Genomic DNA, 19,029 nt, shown 5'->3' on the forward strand with positions numbered 1-19,029 from the left:
GATCACCGGCATGGGCCCTACCTTCTTCTGCAGAGCAAGGGTGGACTGGGAACCAAAAAACGCCCTGGAAATAATGTTCAAAGTGGCCCAATATTACACATTTCCAGCAAGCCCAACCCTTTTCCGATGGGAACATTTGGAAATGCCACACAGAAGAGGCCTAGGGTGCACAGGCCTCCCGGGAAATCTCCAGAGTTCCCCAAAGGCCAGGCCACCCCTGCTACAGGGTGAAATCATTATGTCGAAAGCACAGAGGGACGAGGCGGGGTTGTCCATTACTCCGCCCCCCGAACCTCGGTGGATTAATAAATCCAGAGGAAGCAGATGCAAACTCCATTGTGTTCTCAGACATCGGCACCCGCCCAAATCATTCTCCATGATGTAAGTTAGGACTGCAGTCAAAGTGGATAGCCAGGTTCCGCATCTGGGCCACCAAGAGCGAGTCAACACAATTAATGAATGACAACTAAAAATCTCTATGCAGCATCACACGTCTCTCTGATCCTGCGGCCGTCAGCTCGTTCTCACCTGGGAAGAGATCAGCTACCCAAGCAGTCACTTGGTCAGAGAATCAAACACTGCCTCGGGGCTGGCTTGGATAGCGCATCGTCCCGGATTGTCCCACTTTCAGTTGCTTTCACCCTGTTTAATAGTACTAAATGTATCGACCACAGAAGTCTGAAAGTTTGAGTCAACACGTCCACGGGCTTTGCACTTGCAAAATGAGGGCTGTTCCTAGGTGAGAGGCGAGCACTTACCTTCTGAGTTATTCACATGTAGAGCATAGTTTCATCCACCCTGTCCTGTCACTGTAGAATGTGTGATACTAAAGGGTCACACGGCAATCAGAATCACAAAAAGGAAGGGTATCCGTTTTGGAGAGGTTATGAGGTCAAGTGTATTCACCTAATTTTAAACTAATGTAAACAAAAAGTGGTGTAGGTCTATTTTTTACCACTAAGCAATCTAATTAATATGGGCGCAGTTGATCTGACTGATAGAGTAACTCTATTCCCAAAAATATACTTTGCTCATCGAATCACTATTTACATTAAATATACATATCTAAGAAGACGCTTGCTAGTTGTGTGCTACATATGCACCTATAAGTGCAAATAGACTCGGCTACATACAAAACATATGTGTGTCTTCTGACAGAGGCTGTACATAAACCTGGTTGCATTGCATATTCTTTCCAGCATTTTGCATAGAGACAGGGCCTGATTCACAAACATGCGCACTGAGGCAAAGCAAGGCATGATGATGTCTCGGGAGGATAGCTCAGGGGCAACGTGCTCGCCTTGGAAGAAAGATGACGCAGAGCAACACAGGTTTGAACCCTGGTCCGTGCTTAGAAACCTCTGGGTATTAAGCCGTTATCATATCATATCATATGACTGTTCCCCTACACCTGGTTCACAAAGCCTAATGCCTGTGAGTAAATCTTTGCGAATTGCAGTTGCAAGTGATCATCTCGAGAGATGCTCCAGGCATCTCTGGAGTTGCTCCAGTATTATGAACCAGGCCCAAAGTTTCTCCCTGACCGCAACACTTCCTCTAAATCGTCAATATGCTTTTCACAATGTTTTTAACCTTGCATTTTAGTGTTGACACAGTCTTCTCCAGGTCATGTAATTCTACTACCGTATTACAGTAGCCCCTCTTACTGAAAGACTTGTGAATGTTCCAAATTGCAAAGACGTCTCAGTCTAATGGTGCTTGCAGTATTGTGCCATTCTCAACAAGCTCGGCGTGCAAATGGCGCCCCTGACTCCTGCAGCCTGTTTCCCATTTCATTGTCCACAAGCAATGGGTCTTGGTCTCAGGGTCGCACTGGGGCATACTATTGTCTCGGGCAGCAGTAAAAAAGTGGCCGAAAGTTGTAAATGGCAAGTCATTGCTTTTGTGACTGACTGTTTAAATAGTACCAAAGCGGGAGTTTTTTGATAAAATGTCATGCACATTTTTGAATTTAAAGAATATTTATTCAGCAACACTGGTCAAAACTACTCACCGCATAGTAAAGTAACTCATTAAACTGGCCCACATGGGCAAAAGAAGTGGCCCACTTTGACCAAAAAAACGGGTCCACACTTTCGTTTTTGGTTGGGGCATTGCCCTATTGCCCTATAGGCCAGTCTGAGCCTGCTTGCTCCGCCATTCTTAGGTCAACCCTTCCTAGTTTGGGAGTTTATCAATTTCTCCCGCAGTCCAGTGAACATTCATTGGGAACATCCTATCAAAGGAAAAGTCTGAAGAGCAGCCCAGAGAAAATGGTATTAGCCTATTTGACCTAAATATCAAATTGACATTTTTTGAGCGGTCCAAATTGACCTTTTTTCTATTTGGGCCAAATTGACCTTTTTAAGCTTTACTGTATAGGGTGGGTAAGGGTATGGATTAGGTTGAGGGAAATTGAGGAGGAATGTGGGGGGTCTCCCCCCCCCCGCATTTTAGACCAAAATGACTTAATTGTATTATTGCTCATTTTTTATTTTTCACACAGGGGTGGGGAAGGGTATGGATTAGGTTGAGGGAAAGTTTTTTCTGTGCAAAAATACGTTCACTGGATCCTACTCAAAACACTCAATATCACTCATCCAAAAGCGATCTCTTTCTCCTCACAAATCACTTTGATGCTGTTTATGAACAAACGTTTGTTTTCCTTCAATATATAGCGAGAATTTCATTCTTTACAGCCGTTCTTCTAACGCCGTAACTACTTCCTTATTTCGGAACTCGAAGTGATGCAAGTTTACCTTTAGCCTTCACGATCGCATACAATTCTGGCAGCTTACAGTGTACTGGTATAATATATAAGGGCAACTGGTTAAGCCCTGATAAACCCAGGTGGGCAATAATAACAAAAAATCAAGGTGAAAGTTCACACACACAATTCATATTTCATTCTTCTATAGCTTCATCAAGGTTTCTCAGATAGTATACAACACCAGAAGTGTTTTAACCTACAAGTGTTTTAATTTACATATATTTGTCACATGTGGAGAGAACACAGTTGCCCGAGACACACTTATTGGGCATTTTTTTGCATATCGTACAGGTGAGTACAATGCAGTCAACTTGACTGAATTAAGGTGAACAAATAACATGCTTTGTCTTCATTGGTTGACATATTGTGTATTACAAATACAATATGAACATTGAACAGAACAGAATTCAAAGAACAACAAAAACATATTTCAGTGCATAAAATCAAACTCTGGATTGGTAATGAAGTCATCGACACTAATATGTTTCGGGCCAGAGAAAAGCTATGGAATGGAGCTTATGTGGAAAGGCCTTCATCAGGCGTTTGGTGGACGGTGTCGCCGAGTCCTGGTTTCTCTATCATAGGAGTAAACAGTACTATGGTAAATGTCAAGTGGAACACTATGGTGTGGATTGGTAGCGGTGTGCGAATCACTGCAAAGGGATGGTAGCCGTTAGAAGGAAAAAGCTGCCTCTGGAACCTGTGTCGTCCTCATGGGACGTGGTTATACTATGGTTCGGTTCAAACGGTTCCGCCGTAGTGGTTAGATGTCTCTGCGCTGGTGCTGCTGAGTCACGTAGTTGTGAGCGCACTGGAGAGCCTTTGCCGCGGGAGTGACTGAAGCTAAAGGCCGCGTTCCTTTAGCTTCAGTCAATCCCCTGGCCAAGGCTCTCCAGGACATTGTCCACCAAACGTCCTGATGAAGGCCTTTCCACATAAGCTCCATTCCATAGCTTATCTCTGGGCCAAAACACATTAGTGTCGATGACTTCATTACCAATCCAGTGTTTGATTTTATGCACTGAAATACGTTTTTGTTGTTCTTTGAATTCTGTTCTGTTCAATGTTCACATTGTATTTGTAATACACAATATGTCAATCAATGAAGACAAAACATGTTATTTATTAACCTTGATCCAGTCAAGTAGACTGGATTGTACTCACCTGTATGATATACAAATAAATGCCCAATAAGTGTGTCTCGGGCAACTGTGTTCCCCTCACATGTAACAAATATATGTAAATTAAAACACTTGTAGGTCAAAACACTCTGGTTTTGTATACTATCTGAGAAACTTTGATGAAGCTATAGAAGAGTGAAATATGAAATGCGTGTGTGATCTTTCACCCTGATTTTCTGTTATTATTGATAGCATACAGTGTACTTACATCGTAGATTCACAGTAAGAACCTTTTGTATGTGGAATGGGAAAGTGTGTTTATACAACAAACCTCACGGTACGCTGCTACATTCATAAGCCGCGTAAAACGTACAATGCGATTGGATCAGTTTTGCATGCAATTTGCTATTGGTCAAATTGCAGCGGGCAATTTCCATATGGTCAAACAAGCCCAAACCGAGAAAATAACAATAGGCCGATCTTTTCTAATCACTGGATAGTGGCTCTGGAGGGAGCACCCATTTCCAGGCTTGCTTTTGTTTTCTGCCCACGCCCCTTTTGAATTCCCTCCGCAGATACCTGCAGTCCTGATTGAACGTACATTCAAAAGACATGCACTTTTCCACTTGCCAAGCACTCATTTCAGTGTAGTGTGATTCATGATATTTTATTTTCCTGCAACAGTACGCGTTGTGAAATGCAATAAAAAGCTTAAAACATGAGTTAAAAGCATAGCATGCATAATCAGAAGATGATTTGTTTTTTCTAACAGTGACTCAATAGTCTGGGTGTACATTGAGTGCACATGGAAGTGGTGGAGCACCTGCAGGTTTTAGAGAGAGGATCAAACCCTCCCGTGTTCAGAGAAGGAAGGTGGGTTGGTGTCCCAGTTGAATGAAAGTTTGCGGAGTTGAGGACACCAAGCAGGGTCTCCTGCAAGCCACATTTGTTATCATTCTATTACCATGTGTTTAGAGGCCTGTGTATCTGCACCTCACACCCTAAAGCCCACATGGCCCCAAGTTGTAGGGCCAATATTTACCAACATTCAAGCAAAAAAAACAGAATAGACAACATCAACCTTTCAAAGCTGCCTGTCTCAATTCTAAGAGGACTATTTCTTTGATGGGCGAAAAATATATCCGCGAGGTTGAACTGCAGATTTGATTTCATCAGGCAAAAGAACAAGCTGCATGACTGGGACATAAAATACCTAATGAAGGCTCTTTTGAAGTAACAATTTGCATGACTGTGACACAAAAAGTAACTAAGGCAGGCTCTTTTGGAGGGTATGTTTTAGTCGAAGTTTAAAGAGATTTTCGGTGGTCCCTTTCTCAGGTGTCAGCAGTCTTGCTTTTCAGCTCCTATCACTTTGCATTCTGGTAGGTGTGGTCCTACATTTGTAAAGGTGATATACCACTATAAGTTTCTTACAGCAATTCAAACGTGTGTGGGCTAAAATCCAGGTTATGTAGAACATAGATCAGTTTTGGATCAAGGTGTGCCATTAGGTGGGAAGGGTAGGCAGAAGTGGGCAAAACAGGCTCAGAATAACCAATAATCAAATAACCACGATGACCAGCAAATTCCAAAATTTGGACAAGGCTGACAGAATGACAGTAAATTATCTTCAATTGCTTCCATCCAAAAAGAGAGATCGTTATGGCAAAAACAAACAACTAAAGCACATACTCATGAATGGAGCAAGAAAGTAAAGGAAGAAAAAAAAGAAGGCCTATAAAGAAAAACGCAATTTAAAATTGCAAGGAGGGACTGGTGCCCTTGCAATGATTAAAAAACGGAAGCAAAAATACCGTAATTGGGTCAAAGCCATTTCTGCGCGATCAAGAGTGAGGCGAGTCAATGTTGGGATTAATAAAATCAAACAATTGCAGAGAGATCTGCGCACCCTGAATAACTGCACTAACAATCAAGCAGAGAGAATGGCTAGTGGAGTAGCTGAAAGCGAGTGGAAGAAACATTATAACAAAGTGTTACCACAGATTACTTTAACAGCACCTCTAGCACATGAGGAAGTGGTGGCTGGATGGGACTGCACTGAAACAGCCAAAGACATTAGCATCATAATTGCAAAACTGAAAATGTTGCACGCGGCTGGGCCAGACGGCATCACTAACGTGATGTTGAAGAAAAATAAACATGAATGGTCAAATTTCATTGAAAAACTATTTGCAAAAATTGCAGAGCAGAGAAAAATACCACTATCATGGACAACGGCCATAATAGTCCCAATTTTCAAAAAGGGCAATCGGGCTGATCCTGCCAACTATCGCCCCATTGCCCTACTTGATACAATCGGTAAGATATTTGCAAATTTTCTTCAGCAGAAACTAACAACCTGGGCTACTAAGAAGGAAATTACTGATTGCCGCCAAACTGGGTTTACTAAGGGTGTCGGGACTGAAATTAACCTGACACAGGTAAATATGCTAAAATTGGACGTGTTGGAAAAAAAGGTAAAATCTCTTCCTAGCGTTCGTTGATATGCACCAAGCATTTGATACAATCAACCGGGAAATGTTGTGGCAAAAATTTAAAAAATTGGGACTGTCCAGAAAGCCTTTTACAACCAATAAAAGCCCAACACACAACAACTACAATTCGAATAAAAATAAACAAAAAGGGTCAGCTATCAGAAGAGATGAGGACGCAAAACGGAGTGAAACAGGGCAGATCGATCGCCGCATGTCTCATTAAACTGTTTATTGCCGACGTGCCCGAGTCCTTGAGTGATGTAAAATGTTTTCCCCCAAAGATAAATGGCCACCAGATCAACTGCATAACCTATGCCGACGATTTAGTTTTGGCAGACATTACACAAATAGGGCTACAACGATTGTTGACGAAGCTCCAACACTACATGAATCACAATGAGCTAAAAATAAATGTTACTAAAACAAAAATCATGAAAATTGGATTACAAAAAGGATCAAAAAATAAAAGATTTTGTTGGAAAATTGAAAATTCGACCATTGAAGAGATTGCTGAAATTAGCGTTATGGGGGTTATGGTCAGCAAATCAATACGGGAATGGAGCTGGGTGCAAGATAAAGTGTGTGACGAACTAAAACTTTGGTCTTACAAGGGGCACAAATCCATAACCTATATGGAAAATTCTCCCTAATACCAATACGAACATTTTATCTGCAAAAAGTAATACACGAAAATACTTTTGGCTCTGAAGCAGGATGGAATTTGGATTATAGAATTTGGGCGAAATTGGAAGGGCTATTTTGGAAGCGAGTGTTAAAACTACCAAAATATATATCCATTACTGTCATCAGACATGAACTCGCACTAGATGAACTGTACGTAAATGTGATCTGGAAGTCGCTGTCTCTCCTTAAAAAGATGATAATTCCAAATCCAGAACCGACGTATGAAATATTCGCAATAGAAAACAAACAACCATATGTGGGAACTTTGCTACAATGGGTACAAACACAAAATGTGATTCTCCTAGCTGCCGATATAAACAATGATATGCTGATGGAGCAACCCCAAATAGCAAAAAGAAAACTGAAAGAATGGGCGTGGATTCAAAACTTTGCTAGGCTTGAAGGACTACCAACACCTCCCAAACTCGGGCCAACACAGAACAAACTGAACAAAATGCAGAGATATCTGTCACAATTTCCCTCACGTTATCATCGCGACAGCTTTCTGCGCCTACGACTGAATGCCATCAAAACCACGGAAATGCTGCTGATGAGACACAATCACGAAACAAAGGATAACATATGTAGATACTGTCTGATTGAAACAGAAACAATAAGACACCTAATAGCTGAATGTCCCAAACTTAGAGACTCGAGAACTCTGCAATCTCGGCAAATTTGCACCTATAAATAGAAATATGGATGATTGGTGCTGCCCATATTAAGTGGGAGCTCTGTGTATCTAACATGTTCCGTGATAAACTTTTTAGATACAATCATGGGCTAAACTAAAAAGAAATCACGACTAGTAATAAGTAAGAAATAATTAGTTGTGCAGGTGATTGATGGGATTCAGAGATATTGGAAAACATGAAATGAATTGAGAGGATTTGTTTTGTTTGTAATAAAAGTTTGCAATAAACTATGTTACAATATTTTTTTTTGTTTTAAACTATATTTGTTGAAATAACCTATTCTTCGTGTGTGGCTGAGCCAGGGAGTCACTTAGCCACTTCTTGTTTTCCTGCCAGGGCTTCCCAGTGGCCCGATGAAAATGGTCCTTATGCGCACAGTGTACGACGTGTACATGAAGCGTTTCTTTAGTTCAATCGATCTAACGACCTGGACATTGTATATTGTATAGCTAGCTCCATCCATCAGGCGTGGTGTATAATATCTAGATCCCTGAAGAGTAAGGAAAGAGGGAACTAATCCCAGAGCCTCCCACGATATTGTACGTACCCATTTTTACACATGTGCACTATTAATTTGGTCTTATCTATATTTGCACTAACGAAGGCCAATATATGTTCTGTGGCCCAGGTCACCTTGCATGGTGCACACATTGCTGAGTGTCATCAAAGGGATCTTTCTGAGTCTGTGTATATTCCCATGCTCAGATAGCCCCCACGTGTCTCTTGCACATAGAGTACCTTTGCAGTGGTCGTTGTGTTTGGACTGTATGCCAATTTGCACATTTATTGGGTCATTCAATTCAGCACAAAGTTGCACTTAGGCTGTTTCGCTATTTGCACATTTCTAATATCCTAGGGGCTAACCATTGGGGTCTGCTTCATTACTTGTTTAAATAATGTTTTCTGGAGACCCTGTATATGATAGAGCTGTACCATTGAGAATTGTTCAACAGCTCCTTTCGGAATATTTGTAAAGATCAGGTTCTTTTTATTTTTTTGTGCCAAAATCACGGTAGTATTGTAGTACTGTTTACCATGCAAAATGTTGCCACATTTTATATTGTCAAATGATTTTATGAGTTTTATGTATTTATTGGCAAATGATGGAAGTCGAATAAAAGCCTAATGATGATGATGAGAATGTCATGTGTTGAGGGTGGAATAGCCTGAACCCTTTTGATTTTTAGCAATACAATGACACCTGTGACTTTGTTTCTGAACGTGAGACCTTCTAATGCTCTATGCCAAAATCATAGTGCACCCACGTACCTTTGATGCTGCTGTCTCCTGACCTCCCTGCTGCCTGCCCTGCCATGGGAGCAGGCAGATTCAAAGGTCACATTTTCATTCCTTGCCACTGCTGCTGGAATACAAAGTTCCAACAGTCAGAGGTAGCATTTTAACCATCTGCACCTCTTTGTCAAATTCTTATAATTGTGTACCCCAGCAATCTGGTCACACGCTAATATCTAACTATATCCATGGCTTGTTATGACATGGTGACTACTGATATTACTCAATTATAAAGCTGCACACATTTAGATGTCTCATTACTGCCAGCTTGTGGAGATGACTCATTCGTGGCAGGGATAGGGGTGTCTTAGCTCTTTTTGTGTGAGTGTATCCCCAACAACCATGTCGGTACCTGCCGATGAAGCTTCTATTTTATTCACAAGGAAGGCCACCACCTTCCTTCAGGGCACAGGAAACTACCCCAGGAGGTCCTCTGGGATGTGGTGCTTCAAAGACACCTTCAAGGAATGGTGCGTGTCAACCGTCTCTACAGCGGCCTGACTGCAGAAAATAACCAAGAAGCCTGGCTCGTCGACACTGCCAGGCACCCAAGACAAGTGATAAGGTTCTTTGCATTGATCCTGTTACGCTAGCCCACCTTAAAGGGCACAAGAGATTGATTGCTATTTGCATTTTAACAACATCTTCAAGCAATGTTGCCATTTGCTGCACCTCTGTCTTCACCTAGAGTGCCCCTTTTGCTCTCAAAGTCTGCATTCTCTGCGATTCCTTTACAGGTGTGGGTATTTAGTGTGTTAGTAGTTGTGTGCACTTTTGTTAGTTGAATTAAAAATCCTATTAATATAACCTTGGTTGGAAATTCTTTTATTTTGGACAAACCATACTATTGTTGCTTGTGTTGCATCTGTGTCAGTTCACACCCCTCCTGAAGAGTATAGCCTGTCCTCGGCCCACATTACCCGAATGATGAGAAGGAGGTATTCCTATTGGGCTGTCCATGTTTCACCTTTACGTTTGGATCACTGCTGGTTTAGTGGTAATATCAGGCTGAGTAAACCTTTTAGCCACTACCCATCCATAAAAGCCGCCCCAATGGCTCAAACAACTCTGGGGTTCATATTGAAGTCAGGCAGCAGGAGGCAATGAGGGACAAAACAGGCAAATAACAAAGAAATAATTGGAAATGCTGCTAACCCTGACATCTTGTTTGAATATAAGATACTAATAAACATAAACAAAGAATGAAGAAATATCCTGTAACTACATCTATTCATGGAAGACATCTATTATGGTTTCTATTTATGGGAGAATTATTCTACTTTATTACACCCCTCTAAATGCAACAATCACACCTCTCAATATGGGAGAAGAAAGAGGATGCTTTAATTGTAATGTTTTGTTTTATTTAAAATAATACATTAAGTCATTAAAGGTGGTCCCGTAGCTTCCAGTGCTGGGATGTTACCCCATTATATTAAATAAAAAGAGGCAGCTTGTCTACAGAAAGGAAAATGCAACCTGCCCGCTATTATCTCACTAATGTTTGCATTTAAATTCACACAAACATCCACACAGGGAAAAACAAATGTAAGAGACTATTCTAGACAATAAGTACAGAAATATACTTTGCTTTGCAAATAAAAGTTGCCATTGATTTTCATAAACTTTAATTCGCACAATCTACAGTATGAAATTATAAATGTCAACATCCCACCTTTCCCTCCAAATCAAAAGTTGACGCAGTTCTCGGAATAAAGTTCTAAGTCCCTTTTCAATTTACTACGGCTGGGCCATCTTGTTTTTTAAATCTTTCATGGGAGATTGGGCTTGTGCAATAGGCGTGTAAGCTGTCCCCCATGATAAAATAAAATAAAACCACACACACCCCGATTGAAGCCCGTGGGTGAGAATATTATTTAGCCCCTTGTCGGGGGAGCGTACATCGCTCAGGCCTGCCTAGGCTCAGACTGTGGGCTGTTATCGGACATGCAAGCCCCCCAAAGCGGGGTGATAGTTATAGTGAACCTGGACCAGTAATTATGTAAATTAGATTAAGAAGAGACAGCCCTTCAACACTAGCATCTTGAAGCATTAGGTAAAACTAACCTGAGGATGCACATGACTGATTGGCCGGAATGAAGCCAGGCATCAGCAGGCAAAAAAAGTACCTTCTGGCTATCAGGCAGTGCATACTTAAGAGGGTGCATGATGATGAAGGCAGCCAAAAGAACAGAGGAGAAAAGCTAATGACAGAGGAAACTGAATCAAACACATTTCCAGGACAGCACTCCAAGAAAGAAATTGTTAATGAAACAAGAAATTCTGAACTAAGTAGAATACAGAAGACATATTAAGAATTAAAGTGAACATGGACAGCTGAGCTGGTGACATAATTGCAGGAGAAAAAAGCACTAGGCCATGGTCACTCATTATGTGGCCATTCAGATATTTTGGACATCAAATCAATTCCCATCAGCCCTAGCTAGCAATGTCAATAGAAAAGGATCATGGGAGTATTAGTCCAAAGCATCCGGCGGGCCGCATATTGCAGCGGATTAAGCATAAATGATTATAGGAGGAATTGGAAATCATATGATTAAACGTGTGGAATTCATGGAATTCTTCACTGATTTGTGCCACCCACAAAGCAATAATACTGCAGAAAAAGAAGCTTCCTTTGGTGGATTAAATACATCCATATTAGGTGGAGCTGAATTAGAGGAGGTGGCTACACAAATTAAATCAAAGCAAAGGCATCGGTTACACTGGTTGTCAATCACTTTTTACAAAATGTGCAGAGCATGTATAAGAAAGCAGATGAGAAAATGATTCTACATGACAAATTCATTCGAGAAACAGTCACGTATCCCCTACAGTGTACAGTCAGAATATCATAAGGGCATGATGATACAGGCCACAGGGTCTGGCAAGTGTTTGTATTAAAATTTTACCAAAGACCCCCTGAATCTCAAGCAAGCTTCATTCCCAGAAGAGAGCTCTGGCTCATCTACTGGGGCAAGTCCAGCAAGGCCCAGACACTGAAGTGGACATATCCCTGGACACAAGAAATGCAGCAAGAATGAGCGTCTTATAGGTCAATAGGGCAGTGCCCGAAGTGTAGGGCCAATCGCCTACCGTGGGCCCGTGTTTTTAGTCAAGATGGGCCACCTTTTGGCCAAAGTGGGCCAGTACGATGATTTGCTTCTCTTTGTTACTGAACAAATATTCTTTAAAATACATAATTTTCAAAATATTTTGCCAAAAAGCACACCCTTTGGTACTACCCAAGTAGTTTGTCGGAAAAGCAAGGAATTGCCATTTCGACTCTGGGCCACTCATTCATGGGTGCCCGAGCCAATTTTATGCCCATGCCGACCCTCGGTGTGCGTGCGGACATCTAACATGCGCCTGCAGAGCGAAATTATTATGTCAAAATCCAAGAGCTGGTGTTCATTGTAGAGGCGTTTGTTATTAGTAATGAGGCCACCCGATCCCTCTCTGTTCACACTACAGAACCATAAAAAGGAAATAAATGTACCTAGCAGAGAAAATGCAGTAACCCCCTGACAAGAAGTCAAAGCATTTGATTCAAATTAGATGCATTATCTGCCTAATTATTCGTACTATCCCTGGAAATGTTATCAGACATAGAGAGTAAGTGCAACATCATAGCTGTCACAAATGAGCATTAGAAATAAAAATGTTGCATGCAGATGACAACCAACAACTATGAGAACCAGAAACAGAGGACACATTAGTATCTACAATACAGAGCTTTTCAGACCTTATACGATATAAACGTAACTTGGTGAAATGTGAACTGCTATCAAATCAGACCATATTAGACACTGTAGAGGGACTAAGACATACAGATCAAAATGGCCGACCCAGCAGCTATACTGATATGTCAGCGTCCAAACCAAAAGTTTGAAAGTTGCAAGACTGAACTAAATATTTTCAATGCTCACACTTGCAATATCACACAATGTGATCATAACACATTGTAGATGGGTACCTATGAGGGGTTCTGATTGGCATCGTATATTGGCAAGAGTGAAGCATGAGTTGTCTATGATGTCACTCGGAATCACACTTATCACTCACCATCATAAATGAGTGATAAGTTCAAAGATTCACTGACAAACTGTCAGTATTCAAAGAATCCCTCTGATTCCCCTTTTATAGTGACAGTGCCATCACCCATAAATCTTGGTTTCAACGAACCCTGTTCCTAAAGGCCAGACCCTATGTCTCCAAAACCACGGTACGAGTCACAGTTGAACAGCGACTCAGAGCTGCTCACATGCAATCTGGATTCATCCCAGACCACATCAAAGGAGTTATTTGTGCCATGGCATCTCTCATCAGAGGTCTATGGACACTTCATAATACCCCTAAACCTTAGCCACTCTATACAGGCTCCATCTGCTGTGCTGTATCATTTAAAAGCCCTGTTGACCACTCACCAGGCCTACATTGCTTAGTTTGCAGAATACCCGGAAGAGCAACGTTCCACCTGCCTTCACCACTGCAACACTAGAAGTCATCCCTTCATAAGACTTGATTTTCGAAATTTCAGAAAAACACAATCTTTCTCAGTGTATGCCACGAGGCTTTCAGGTAAAAGGCCAGCCATGTCAAACCTACCCTATCCGTCGCTGCATTTCAGAAAAGCTTCCCATAACATCTTTATCAGAATGCCTAAGACCGATGGGCCTGCTCCAACACAACTATGTGAACAATACTACCTCTCTCGAGCCTCACTCTAGTACCTGCCTGCTCAACTCTTTCGCTCCCCTTCCTAATCCCGAATCATACTAACATGTAATGTTCTAGTTATTTCTCCCTGTGCAACGTGCAGTACCCCATTGAACACTTTCAGGTGTGGGCTACATATATACCCTGCAAAGTAGACTGATTATATTAATAGACAATAACTGCAAAGTGAACCCCCTTGTTTTGACTAATGAATGCATGAAATTCCCTGTACAGTATATATTAATTTGAAACATGAGCAGCAGTGAATGAGTGCACGTGTGTAAAGCCACATTAGAATATTAGAACGCATTTCTGCCATTTTGCTCACCTGCCGAATGCCAACGGGAGGCTTGAACTTGCGAAGCCGATTCCGGTCCTGTGCTGAGGAAGGGCTAGTAACAGGACACGGCTCCTTTAATTGCGCACAGTGGGCGGGTTCACTTCCTGACAGAATACTTTATGGAGGCCGTGCCCAGTTCTCTTGGCCGGATTTGGACTAGCGATTACTCACTAGGAGTGGAGGGGTTTGGACTCGCTGCAAGCCTGGTTGAGCTTTCGCTGCCGTAGCGTTTTGTGTGTGTGTGTTTTTTTAGGGAAAAAACGAACTCCAAAATCCTTTGTCGGCCACTGCAGAACCACAGGTGATATTCTGTGATTTTTCTGTACTTTTAAAATAGATCCGAGAGCAACAGGAATAGCGTTGCACTTGTGCTCTCAATGAAGAACAGATGTTTCGCAGAAGCAGGCTGAGCGCTCGCTCACAGCACTGAGTCATGGCGGGGAGGGGCAGGTGGGAGATAGCTTTATTCCAAGGGTTGGGTGTGGGGCACGGACTGTACAACACACAGCAGTGCAAACAGAAACGCTCGCAGTGTTTGAGCAGGCTTACTGTGGCGGGAACAGCACGTACAGACAGGCTCCGGGTAAGGACTGTAGGCCGCTCAAAGCTGTGTATTCTACTTGCCATAGGATTCCAGCGGGAGAACCGTGCTCACATAAACTTCAGTCGCACCGGATATACACAGGCTGTGGAGTATTTCTACGAATGGCGGCTCCGGTAAAAATATGTAGCATTTTAAATATCACTCGTTTGTTAAATACCACCTAATAATAAGCATCATACACACCAATAGAGGTAGATTGTCTGCAGGGGGGAGTTGAGAACCCTAACATTCTCCTTCTTAGTTGTGACCCCACCCAACCCCTTTCGTGTAAACACTTTTTTGTGAGCTTTGCTGTGTGATCAAAATAAACTAAAGAGGCGTAACGATAATAAAGAACTAGCAAGCCCATCCCAGCTTGGTGGAAAAGCCAGGGAGTGGGTAACAGGATGGGACAAAGCCGCAAAAGGCCTGGAGGAGAGAAGGGTGTGTAGAGCCTGGCACACTCTCTCTGCTGCCAGCCTTCCCCTCTTCCACCTGCCTGAAGTATCAACAATTCTGAAGCCCAAACCTGTGTTTTCGTGAGACTGGGAGGTTGATGGGCATGGGAGCATGAGGAAAATGTGAAGCGACATACACAAGAACCCCCCTATACTCCCCCCCCGCACCCTTGTATCCTCGTGTACTCACAATTCAAGGCAAAGAACAGACAATGAGGTAGTCAAAAATCTAAATGTATTGAAAAGAAGAAGACAGTTTCAACAAAATGGGTCTCCAGCTTAACCTCGGAGACCACTAGAACATTGTATGTAGCCAAAATACATATTTAAACAATGACATTCTACCTACCTATGTGAATCTTGCTATTGATAGGCATTCAAGTTTTCACTCAATGTTCAATATACATAATATTCTACAAATACTAGATCTATATATTTCTATTGCTTTTTCATCAGTATGTCGAAACAGAGGAACTTTTACAGGAAGCGTTTTACAAGGTACACGGGCATGCGTTTCTCTATTTGAACAATGTGATTTTAAGTTAAGCTATATGAATTTTACAGCACATACCCAGGGGCATCTTGGCACTAGGATACTGAGAACAAAGCTGCAGCCACTATTCTAATCACTAAAATAGAAATGTTTTCAATGCCCATCTGAACTCGTAGTGCTTCTGGGTACACCGAAGAGCAAGGGGCACCGCCTGCCATAGTTTGACAGCCGCAATAGAAAATGCCCGACCACCCACCCTGGATAGTCGATATCTAGGGACGGTAATCAGTCAGGCATTACCAGAGCAGAGAGTGTGCCCTGGAAGATAGGGAACAAACCTATCTTGTACATAGTCATCCCCTTGATGATATTGGGCCCGATGAATCAGGCAGAGGGACTTCAACCCAATACTCTCTGCCACTGGCAACCCGTTAAGAGATCAAAGCACTGGCGTGGTCTGAGATCCACATGGGGTGTTAGTGGCAATCCGGACAGCCAGATTTTGCAAGAACTGCAGCCGGCGAAGAAAAGCTGAGTTAGAAACAAGGCGTTGCAATAATCAATGCCACTCATAACTAGCGCAGCAACTACCAGAGGCCGTAAGTGGCAAAAAAGGTAACACCTTGCAGAGAATCTTTAAATGGAAGTGGCCGGCTTTGCACACAGCACTGACCTCAGTCGATCACTTGACACTTGCTTTTATCCAATATCAAGACAACTATGGTACCATAAATTAATCAATCACATTTACAAATACTTATTTTTCTCCACCATCAAGGCAAGTATGGTGTCAGAGAAAAACGACTTAAATTAAGAACCTTTCTTTCTTTTCACTTAACACTTCTGTACAAGTATGAAGTTATAAATATGGAGATTATGTGTAAGTCATGTGTATTAACAGCGGCTTGCATGCATAGATTCCTACAAGTTGGAATTCAGAATTGCTTTTCCGTGATTTATTTACCCTGTTCTGAATCCACATATATAATAGGTTCTCAAACACTTAGTCAAGGCTTTCTCTGAACATGCATAAATGACTTTGACTAAATATGAGAGTACTGCTTGCAATCAGTACATATATGCATAGGCGCCCCACCCCGTACATGGGCATAGAAGCGGCAGTTGACCCATACATCTTGAACCACGGGGACAGGAGTGTCATTTTGCACTGTGAATATTCTGCATGTATTTGTGGGGGAGACCAAAAACGAAAACAGAAAAATTGATTGAGTGTTTTTTGCTTTTAAATCTCCCTTGGTGCAGCAGTGTTTCTGGCTCCTCTCCTTCTGGGCTGCGGCTCAGTGAAGTGTTAGCTTGCATCTTGCAAAATTAACAAGTGCTGCTCACTTCAAAGTGAGAATGCTGACTCATCAATGGACCACTTGAGCATTAAATTGCAGGGCGACGGGGGACAGAGAGGGGTGGACAGGCCATAGCTGTTTGGCATATGCAGAAGAAGTAAGGGGAATGTGGAGATCCAAAAGCAGAATTCTGAGGGAAAGACAACTCAGAAAGTTAGCCAACTGTTGGTGAAATGTCATACCTTTAGAACTGCCTGTAAATCCTATGCTTCTTTCCATTTGTTTCTGCAAAATGTTCTCTAAAATAGGTTGTTTCAACATGGGGATGGGTACGGCTCCCTCACACCTCTTGGGGTAGGAATTTCTGCCCCTGTTGTGAAAATTTAAAGTTGGGACCCCTGCATATGTCTATGTGTGTGCGCATTCCCTTGAACATGAATGTATTCCTTCCAATTTAGATGCATGCACAGTTTTAAAGGGGCCTGCCTATAATGTTTTTAGTTTGTTTATATTTCTGGGCATGAGATGTACTATTCTCCAGTATCAGGTACTTACTTGAAGACCCCTTTCTGTCCATTACACCTGACTTTGCCTCGGTATTGAAAGACAAGGGAACTCAGAGGATTTTCACTTTGCACGGTTATTAATGAAAATAATAAATTTTGTTGCATAAGCATCCACTCTATAACTTTGGTGTTCATTGGTGGTATTATCTGCATGATATCTTTTACACAATAGTGGGTAAAGATTGTACGATGATCTAAATGACCCAATACAGGCTATAACCACTAAGTATATTTGCAAATAATACTTAACTCTACAAAGACAATTCTACTTTAAAGTGTCAGCCAAAATGCCTTGAGATTTGCATTTTGTTTTTCAATGCAAAGTGAATTGAGTTTTGAAGAACAATATCTCCCCCTATCATTTATATAGATGAGGAACACAGAACATCGGAATATTAACACCTATGTTCCTGTTTTCAAAAGGCATCGCCTGCTTTCCCAGTCCTTTTATGTACCCAGATTTTACCCTGATCAATTTGGACAGTTTGGGATTGGTAGGTGTTCTTATTAAATTACAATTTATTACCTCTGATTTTGGAAAGCCAGCAGGGAACCCAGTGAGCCTGACATCATTCCTACAGCAAAGTCTCAGTTCAGGTGGCTTATTTGGAAATCAATCCTGAAGCACAGGCTAGTCTTCCTTTTCTCCCTAGAATGGTCTCATGCACTGGTCCGCCATGTGCCCAGGGTCAGTCCTCTTGCTCTGCAATCTCCAGTTCATTCCCTTTCTTAATCTTCATCCTCCATATTCCTTCCTTTCCATCTGTCCTTTGTGTATCCCATTATATCCCCCTTTAATCCCTCTGCCTTGTCAGAGGAGTAGTCAGGGCCATCTTAAGCATTTTTGGGGCCTTGGGCATGGACATCTTTGGGGCCCCCTCCACCAAACGAAAGGAATTAAGTGATAAAGAATATCTGGTGGTACCTCCCCTCTCTCTCCCCCACCGTGAGCATAACCCATAGGTAGATATGCCACCTCACAGCATTAAAAATAAGCATGTTTACTCCATTTAAATCCCCTTATCCTCTTCAGTCTTGCTCTAATCAGAATGATAAAATAAACAAGTAGCATTTGAAGGACAACATTAGCAATCTACGAAGAGGTTACTTATCTTCTAGTATAGAAACAGGATACTTTTTATCAATATCATCCGGGAAGGTATGAAGCCTGTAGTATTAATGCAGGACTGTAAGTAAAAGGTGCATGTAAGCCAGAATAGGCAGATAACTCAATTTAGCTGCCTCAGAGAATGCAAAAGTCTTCAAGCATGGATAGAGTAGACCAATTGTAAGGAAGGAGAAAGCTACAAATAGCATAGAATGGATAGTGAATGCAGATTAGAAGCTACCAGGAAGGTGTCTCTATCCAGACAGACTGAGATTAGAAGTGGGACATGGTTTTCAAATAGTGTTGTCATTAGAGATCAAGAGAACAAGTGCCTGTGGTGTGCAGTATATCAATGCTCACTATTATAGTGGAAACAACCCTATAGCCAGTGAAATCATGAGGG

At 42.0% G+C, this 19,029-nt stretch overlaps 1 protein-coding gene across 2 annotated transcripts in view; it reads right to left on the reverse strand.

The window, feature by feature from the left end:
* The window catches only part of ZBTB7C (zinc finger and BTB domain containing 7C), a 984,162-nt gene that overhangs the window by 218,215 nt on the left and 746,918 nt on the right, over window positions 1–19,029 (reverse strand). The window contains exon 1 of one of the 2 annotated variants that reach the window (XM_069626946.1): window positions 14,106–14,169. The exons of the other annotated variant lie outside the window; for it this stretch is intronic. The gene's annotated coding sequence lies outside the window, so the exon portion shown is untranslated. Of the gene's footprint in view, window positions 1–14,105; window positions 14,170–19,029 lie in introns of those variants that run through there. 2 annotated transcript variants of the gene reach the window in all.

Source organism: Ambystoma mexicanum, chromosome 6p (genome assembly GCF_040938575.1).
Source record: "Ambystoma mexicanum isolate Mex_15411 chromosome 6p, UKY_AmexF1_1, whole genome shotgun sequence".
In the NCBI taxonomy this organism is placed as follows: Eukaryota; Metazoa; Chordata; class Amphibia; order Caudata; family Ambystomatidae; genus Ambystoma; species Ambystoma mexicanum.